This window comes from Pelobates fuscus, chromosome 11 (assembly GCF_036172605.1).
Source record: "Pelobates fuscus isolate aPelFus1 chromosome 11, aPelFus1.pri, whole genome shotgun sequence".
Lineage (NCBI taxonomy): Eukaryota > Metazoa > Chordata > Amphibia > Anura > Pelobatidae > Pelobates > Pelobates fuscus.
The window spans coordinates 58,609,559-58,619,515 of NC_086327.1; the positions used below are offsets into that span (position 1 = coordinate 58,609,559).

At 33.1% G+C, this 9,957-nt stretch overlaps 1 protein-coding gene across 1 annotated transcript in view; it reads right to left on the reverse strand.

Annotated features, from left to right (window-relative positions):
* The window catches only part of LOC134577714 (netrin-1-like), a 547,430-nt gene extending 538,689 nt beyond the window's left edge, over positions 1 to 8,741 (reverse strand). Inside the window, exon 1 of the mRNA XM_063436579.1 lies at positions 8,500 to 8,741. The gene's annotated coding sequence lies outside the window, so the exon portion shown is untranslated. The remainder of the gene's footprint in view (positions 1 to 8,499) is intronic.
* Positions 8,742 to 9,957: the final 1,216 nt, after the last annotated feature.

A 9,957-nucleotide genomic window follows, 5' to 3' on the forward strand; every position in this document is an offset into this window, starting at 1 on the left:
TAGGGGGACAGGGGCTGACTAGGGGGCCAGGGGCTGAGGTAGGGGACAGGGGCTGAGGTAGGAGCTGACTAAGGGGACAGGGCCTGACTAAGGCTGAGGTGGGGACAGGGGCTGAGATGGGGACAGGGGCTGAGGAGGGGACAGGGGCTGAGGAGGGGGCAAGAGCTGACTAAGGGGACAGGGCTGAGGAGGGGAATAAAAAATTTTTTTTTTTTTAAAGTGTATTTACCCCCTCCCTGAGTCTTACCTTAGGCCAGGGAGCAGCAGCCAACAGGAGCAGCAACCAGCAGCAGCCAGTGAAGTCGTCCTCTCCTGATGATGTCATGAGGAGGGGCCGTGACTTCCTCTACTCTTCTCCCAGACTCCCCAGCGGTCCTGTGAGAAGAGCAGTGGAAGTCACGCCCCCTCCTCCTGACATCATCAGGAGAGGCCGGCCGACTCCACTGACTGCAGACTGCAGGAAGAGTGAGGTAAGTTGAAAAATCTGACTCCTCAGCCAGAAGCAGGGGGTTCAGATTTTTCATTTTTTTGCTGGGTGTGGGCGGCCCTGGGTTTAGGGCGGCCTGGGGGGCAATTGCCCCCCTGCCCCCCTTCCCAGCCCGCCCCTGCTAAGGAGCATACAAACAGGGCAAATACACAAACCTGTCTAGGTGCTTCCACAACATTTTTAGCGGGCCTGTGTAAATAAATGAAAGAAAGGTCCTGCAAACCCATGAAATGTGTGACAGGTCAACAAAGTCTAACACTTTGAGTGTTAGAGCAAGATGCATAAATACAGATGCCCACATATAAGTAAATACACATGCATATATAGATCCAGATCTACCATGTTTACAGGGACACATATAAGTTTGTCATATTTATGAAGACACATGAAAAGGGTTGCCCTGCAGTGTGTATAATGCATGTTTTGCATTATTGCCTACTGCCTAATTGTTTTATTGCAGGATTCTTAATTGCCTATTTGCTTAATCTAATACACCTTCTTCTGAGTTCTAAATACTACAGGGTTACCATTTTCATGTACTGCCCATCAATATATATATGTAATATGTGTCCCATAAAACATGAGCTACAATGTTACAAAAGGTTTAGAATCATACTACCCTGCTGTTCTTAAAGGGACACTATAGTCACCTGAAAAACTTTAGCTTAATGAAGCAGTTTTGGTGTATAGAACATGCCCCTGCAGCCTCCCTGCTCAATCTTCTGCCATTTAGGAGTTAAATCCCTTTGTTTATGAACCCTAGTCACACTTCCCTGCATGTGACTTGCACAGCCTTCCATAAACACTTCCTGTAAAGAGAGCCCTATTTAGGCTTTCTTTATTGCAAGTTCTGTTTAATTAAGATTTTCTTATTCCCTGCTATGTTAAAAGCTTGCTAGACCCTTCAAGAGCCTCCTGTATGTGATTAAAGTTAAATTTAGAGACTGAGATACAATTATTTAAGGTAAATTACATCTGTTTGAAAGTGAAAACAGTTTTTTTTTTTTCATGCAGGCTCTGTCAATCATAGCCAGGGGAGGTGTGGCTAGGGCTGCATAAACAGAAACAAAGTGATGTAACTCCTAAATGACAGTGAATTGAGCAGTGAAATTGCAGGGGAATGATCTATACACTAAAACTGCTTTATTTAGCTAAAGTAATTTAGGTGACTATAGTGTTCCTTTAATGTATGTCTAGGCAATGCTCTCTATGTCACTATGAAACCCTGGTCTTTGTGGAATGAGTTTAACAATCCAAACTATAGCAATTTCTATAGTTATATACAACAATACAATACATTTGGATGTGCAGTTAAAATGTTGAGAATGGTTAAAAAGCTAAATTGTAAAATTTACAGATACCCAGCAAGTCGTTGTTGTCACTGCACATTATTATGAGTACTATAAATACTTTAGACCTACAGGATCAGGTTAACCCGACATGTATTACTGTAAGCTTATTTGAGCATGGTCCTCATCAACCTATTGTTCCTGTAACATTGCAATTGTCTCATTTATTGGTAAATTTTCCCCTTTATAATATTCTAAAGTGGAATACGTCTGCGCTAAACATATATGATAATAATAATAATAATAATTAATAATAACTGCATAACATGAACAGCATAGTGTTTACATTGCTACACAGTACACTCAAAACACTAGTATGAAGGTGCTACTGTATAAAGTATACATGTGAAATTTTCTTCCACACCTTTAGCTGTGTTAATTCCCATGCTAATTAACACGCTAATTAATGCTAGATGTTGCTTGATAACCTATATCATAATTGCTCACATGTGATCCAAACCTTTCATTGGTTTTTACATGCTGATGTCATGTTATGAATCTAACAGGAAAACATACTCATTAGTTTGTCTTATGCACTATGATGACTCTGTTTAATGGTGTAATGTATTGAGAAAATTTATCTTATTATTTGGACACAAACTAGTTAAATTGATAACTGCACGTTAACCCCTTCAAGACGGAGTCAATAGTGCACGTCCTGATCAAAACAAAACGTAAACAAAAACTAGAATTTGCGCTATAGGTCTGTTCAACCGTAATTCACCGCTGTCACATTAAGTGCACCCACACTTATTATATATAATTTTGTTCAGGAGAAACAGGGCTTTAATTTATCAATAACTATTCATATATGGAACATAATTTATTATGAATAAAATTTAAAAAAAAGTGAGAAAATAAGATTTTTTTTTAAATTTGTATTTCCGTCTGCCATTTTAGCTGTGAATGTCATAATACGGTTTTACTGCAAAAAAACACATATTTGTAATCAGTGATGTCTCACGAGTACAACAGTACCCCCCATTAACAGGTTTTATGGTGTTTTGGAAAGTTATAAGGTCAAATATAGAACGTTCCATTTTCAAATTGAAATTTGCCAGATTAGTAATGTTACCTTTGAGACGGTGTGGTAGCCCAGGAAAGAGAATTACCCCCATAATGGCCTACCATTTGAAAAAGTAGACAAGCCAAGGTATTGAAAGTGGGGTATGTTTAGTCTTTTTTAGTAGCCACTTAGTCACAAACACTGGCCTAAGTTAGCATTCATATTTGTTTTTGTGTGAAAAAAGCAAAAAACGAATATTTGGCCAGTGTTTGTGACTAAGTGGCTACTAAGAAAGACTGTTCATACCCCACTTGCAATACCTCGGGTTGTCTACTTTTGCAAATGGTATGCCATCATGGGGGTAATTCTCATTCCTGGGCTACCATACGCTCTCAAAGGCAACATAACTAATCTGGCAAATTTCAATGTGAAAAAAATGAAATGCAAGCCTTATATGTGACTCTCTAACTTTCCAAAACACCATAAAACCTGTAGATTGGGGGTACTGTTATTCTCGGGAGACTTCACTAAACACAAATATTAGTGTTTTAAAACAGTAAAACATATTACAACAATAATATAGTCCATAAAAGTGCCGTTCGTTTGTAAAAAATGCAAAAAACTTCACTTTTACTTAAAATATCATCATTGTAATACAATTTACCAGTTTGAAACACTAATATTTGAGTTCAGCGAAGTCTCCCGAGTAAAACAGTACCCCCTATGTACAGGTTTTATGGTGTCTTGGAGAGTTACAGGGTCAAATATAGTGCTTGCGAATTAAATTCTCTGCACTTTCTCCCTGTGTTGTCAGGCATGTCAATCAAATTTTAATTAATCAAATCACATAATTATATTAAAAGATTACTTAAATATACATGTAGAATTTTAATATATATACATATATATGTATTTAAATTCTACGTGTATACTAATGTAATCTTTTATGTAATTATATGTATTTATCTATATATATATATATATATATATATATTTGCGGTTATTTGTATTTTATATATAGATAGATATATATAGAATGTCATTCTAAGTGTATTTTGTTACCAATATATATATATTAATAACAAAATACAGTTAGAATGAAATTACATATGGATATATAATTTATATTAAATTTTGTTTCAATATTTTATTTATTTATTTTATTATTTAATTTATTTATTATTTTAATTATACATATATATATATATAATAGATATATGTAGATCTATTACATATATAATATATATACATATTATATATATGTAACGTCATTCTAAGTGTATTTTAATTCTAATATATATACTTATATTAGTATTAAAATACACTTTGTATGACGTTACATATATATATATAATATGTATATAATATATTATATATATAAAAATGCATTTAATTTATTTTATAATATGTTTAATTTATTTTTTTTTAAACTACCTACCAGCAGGGGGACTGTCTGATATTTTAGACAGTCCCCCTGCTGGCAGATCCACAGCCAGCAATAGGGGGCCATGTGATCGCTCTATGAGAGCGATCACATGGCCCCTGGGGGCCTCATTTGCCGGAGGGGGGCTGCCTGGGCTGTCAGGCAGCCCCCCAGAAGAGGATCGCGGCGGAGGTTAGTAGTTGCTGGCTCCTGGGGGCCGCAGCCGTTACGGCGTCCCATGCCGCCGCAACGGCTTTAAAGCCCATTTAAAGCACGACGGCATGGAACGCCGTAACGGCGTTAAGGGGTTAAAAGTTTCAATTTATATGTTTTCAAAAAAATAGAACATAGAATAGAGACAACCTGAGAGACAAATATAGCAAATGCTCCATTCCTTTTTGCTACCTGCAAAATAAGTAGTAAACAAACAAAAAGCTTAAAGAAAGACAAATATCTTCAAACACTGCATATTAATAAAGAACACATAAAATATTTCCTCCAACCTTTCCCCCAAATAAGACCAGAACACAATAATATGGAGATATCATACTAATGGATTATTTTATTTAATTTCCCTGTACCCCCAAACAAGATATATCTATATCTATATTTTTTCAGAAATAAAAAAATATATACGCTCTATTTCTCGCAACCACTTGTTTATATTTATATATATATATATATATATATATATTTATTTATTTTAGCTCAATTTGCTAAATTATAAGTAACTGATGTGTTTTACTGTACATTAAATTCAGCATAAATGATTACAAGCACAATGGTACAAAAATATTGTGTTCTGTTCTTGTATAACTGTGCTGTTTTTACACTTATATTTAGTCCTCAGCACACTAACTGTGATATTTAAGTGGGAAGGTCTTATATCAATTTAAATTAACAGAACAGTAGTGTAAAGCTGTACTTTTCATTTTCAATTCCTATGCATATTAATTGAACAAAGGAGCTGTTGTACAATATCATAAAAGTGTGAATACATTTCCTAATAGTATAATAAATAACTTTGAACCTTCTTGGTTATTATTGCCATTTAGCCTCTAGCAGAAAACAACAGGCAATGCTGTTGATGAGGCACTTGTGTAGCTGTCACCATGCCTCTATTTCGAAAGACTCTGAAAATAGGATGTTGAAGATTTCAATAAGGTTGTCAAGTTTTAAAGAGAATAAAAACCTTTGGAATTCTTAACTGTTACCACTCTTACAGTACTGAACAAAAATTCTCAGTGAGAAAACAAATGGAAGGAGATGTAGGAGACATTTATAGGCGAAAAAAGATAATTTCTAGGATCGCTTTAGTTTAACCAGGTTATATTACATTGTTCTGAATTAACTACTATGAAATCTTATAAACTAATTATGTGTGTCACAACATATAGCCAAAGGACATATACAGAGGTCATATGGAAATTGAACTACCTTTCCGAGACACAGTCAGTATTGTTACATTTATTTTATAGACAGTAGCTTAGCTGGAATTGCTGTGCATCTATAAGTTATAAAAAATAATCGAAAATACAAATGCTAAATAATATACATAATGGTCTAAGTGCTGCTACAGACAGTTTATAAACTTCACGACGATGACTGATGGATTAACTAGGTATTTATATATTTTGTTGATCATGCATTCTGTTTTCTAATAGTCGCAAGCATTAAAAGACTGAATACAACAAACATTAAGAAAGTTGTACTTAATATCAGTGCTATGATAGTCAATTCATTCTAAAGGACATGCATGCCCATTTACATTATGGGATATGTTCGTTAAGCACTGAATTTCAAAACAGATTATGAATTGCAAAATTGAGACTAAAATGATCACATTGCAACGATTGCTGAGATGAAGAATTTTTCCAAATTATTGATTTCCTAAAGTTTGCAATTTAGTTGATCACAATTCAATGTTTCATGAACAAAAACCTATTTGACAATTTTGGCATTGGCAAATAAAAAGCTAGGAAACACATCTTTTTGCCACACAATTCATATTATGGACTAAATAATAAAACTAGAATAGCATAATAGTATATAAAATATGATGACAATTATCTCATATATCTCATAGATACGTATCTCATAGATGCGTTTAAGGAAATTAAAGGAAATGTATGTCTTTATAGGCAAATCTAGCTATATGCATACTTTAGTGACAACTTTATACAGTCATATTCTGGATTATTTTAATTACACTTTTAATTCAGAAAGAATAAAATTGCTAAATTAGTATTATTATGTTGTGCAAAGTTACATATAGATAGCAATAGCTGTTTAATGTATTTTAACTTAGTTTCAAATTTATATGTCTCGTTTTGCATATCTAACTTTACTAACTTTAAAGTGACCCATGAATTTAAGGTCTATTGAAATCTGGCAGAAATATTTTATTATTATATTTACAGTTTAAACACCTTATACGTATGAAAATAATCATTAGTTATTTGCTGGACACTGCAGATAAAAAGAGCATAAATTTACACATTCTTTCATATCACACTGTTTAATTAAATAGCTCTCCAAACACTATTCTAGTGACTAATTAAGTCAGATTATCCCTTTGAAGCTTAGTTCATGCCACACTATCTCAGTTAATATGTAAACTAGTCAAGTTGGGTGACATAAAATCCTTTAGATTTAAAAAGGGAGGATGTGCTAAAGATTTATTACAGTTAAAACATAGTTTCATGGTTTACATTTACAAGGCATATAAATAAAATAAACATTTTCTACAAAACTAACGTTAAAACAAAAATATACATTTAAAAGATAATGTAATATATTACATATGCAAAATCAACATTTGGTAAGTGTGTAATACATCTCAAGTATAACTGTTCATACATTTAATGCATGCAGTAATTATATATATATATATATATATATATATATATATATATATATATATATATATATATATATATATATATGTCTTGAAAAAAGTCCCTAGTGGACTGAAACATTGACACTATGTAATCAACTTTTGAAGCTTGAATAAATGGCACATTTTTGGCAACAGTATCGAGTCCTTTGAGTGCACTTCCAACAAGGTATTATATATGTACATTATATGTATAGTGTAGATTGCATACTGCAATACTCCAGGTCAAGCATAATTATTGGTTTTGCATATGATATGAAAATCTCTAATTTAAATAATTTGTTATGAACAAGTTATGTATATTTCATAAAAAGACAATTCATTTCCAGATGTTTCTAATAGTAGATATTTACTAATAATAGTTAATACATTTATTTATACAAACCTGAGCACCACAACACCATTTTAAGCAAAATAAGCTAAAATAAAATAGAATGTAAATTATGTACAAATATATTTCAGTATAATATTGGCCAGTACTCAGAAATCAAAAAATATTCCCAAGTAAGATTTCTTAATTTTTTTCTTTACTTAAATACATATGTTTACATATTAAATTACAAGTATATAATTTACAGAAAAGAAGACAACATAACTTGATAACAGAAATGAGAGACCCCTTTTATAAGTGCCTCATAGTACCTCTTTTATTCCATAGTGAGGTTCTATACCATACAGTTTACGATCCAATGAACTGATGCAAAGCCCATGTAAATTATGTTTATTTTTATATATATATATATATATATATATATATATATATATATATATATATATATATTTAAAAAACAGGCACATGAACTAAATGATGCATCCCAGAGTAACAGTTGTAGACATTAAACTATTTTTATGTTCTGGTGTCTGTATGATTCTATCTATTCTTGTAATAGCAGATTAACTTATACTTATCTTTTGACCACAATACATAGTTAATACGGAATTACATGAACTGTGATATTTCAGGATGTTTTTATTTAAATAATAAAATAATTTAACGCAAAACCTGAGTTTCAGTAGAGGTACAATGTTTAAATACATTTTAATCATTTCAGCCAGATGCACTAATCAAATTTATTTATTTTAATTTAAATATATATGTAATCTTAAATTTACACTTATATTATAAGTGGTTAGTGTAAATGATTTTGCCAGAATTAGACACTTTTATTCTAAAGACAGAAAATTAGAATTTCATACACTCCAATTTTGGTTTAAGTCATGATTCATGGCATGCCTTGTTCACTTTATTTAAAAAAAGAAGGGGTTAAACTTTAGAAAAAATATACAAAGCAAAAGACTGTGCCAACAATAAAATCACAAAAAGCATCTGACACTTACCATTTTGTTAACATCTGCTTCAGTGAAATGTCCCATGCAGTGGTTTTAATTTCCTGTCATTTGGTTTAAATCACCCATAGCTCTGCTGTGACTTCAGAAATAAAGTTGCTCCTTTATTCACTCCATTTCTGGGAGTGTGTCAAACACAGACAAGGTACTGAAAGGGTATTTAAGAAAGAAAGCTTTCAAGTGTGTTTCCTCACAACTCAGAAATGCACAGAGAGCTAAACCTTTTCAGAAGGGATGGCTTTATTTAATACTTGGGTTGTTTGGCAGCACCATTCAGAGCCACAAAGTAATTACATCATAGGAGCGGAGGGTGGAGTTACAGCAGTGTTGGTGCCTACAAAAGGGAGGGGAAGAGAAAGAGAGAGACAGAGGAAGAAGGAAAAGGACAGATAGCGAAAACAAGTATAGGTGGTGTTTTTTTAAATTTACTTTTGGGATAATGCTCTAACATCACCTTAATTATCCCCAGTTGACTGAATCATATGTGTATTAAGGCCAGATAAATATAGTTGTGCTTGCATGTATCTTATAGGCATGACAATAGAATACATTAGTTACTTTTCTTCATGATACAAGTAAAAATGTTAATAAAGCCAGTAAAAGATTTTATGAGAACTTTTACTATAAACAGATTTACTATTTCTGTTTACATTTATTATTACATGTGGGAAAGTTCTGATTTATAAACGCAGTAATAACGTAGAATTAATTGAAAATAAGATTAACAAATTTGCAGAGCTCTGAAGGTAGATCATCAATACAATACTAAATCAAGGATTTGCTACTTATGATGGTTACACAGTCTGGAGGTGCCTCCTGTGTGGTCTTTGCTAACTTGTAAGTGCTGAACACATTATTGTGCTAGTGAAGGAAAGGGTTAGCAACTTTTTACCTGTGGTGCAAATACTATTTAGTAGCCCATACTTTGCCCACGCAAGAAAGTACACCCCTTTTGAATTCTTTGGTTTCCCATATCAGGACATAGTAACAATCATCTGTTCCTTAGCAGGTCTTACAATTAAGTAAATACCATCTCAGATGAGCAACGACACATGACATATTATACCAAGTTGTGATTCATTTAAGAAAAATAAAGCCAAAATGGAAAGCCATCTGACCGACAGCTAAAGCTTGGTCAAAATTGGGTCATGTAATATGACAATGATCCCATGCACATCCGCAAATCTAAAACAGAATGACAAAAAAAATAAAATTATCATGGTGTCGCAATGGCCCAGTTAAAGTCCAGACCTCAAACCGATTGAAATGCTGTGAAGGGACCTTAAGAGAGCTGTGCATTATTAAATGCCAGCAAACCTCAATGAGCTGAAGCAACATTGTAAAAAAAGAGCGGGCCAAAATTCCTCCACAATGATGTGAGAGATGGATCAAGTCATACAGAAGTCGATTACTTCAAGTTATTGCAGCTAAAGTAGGGGCGACAAACTA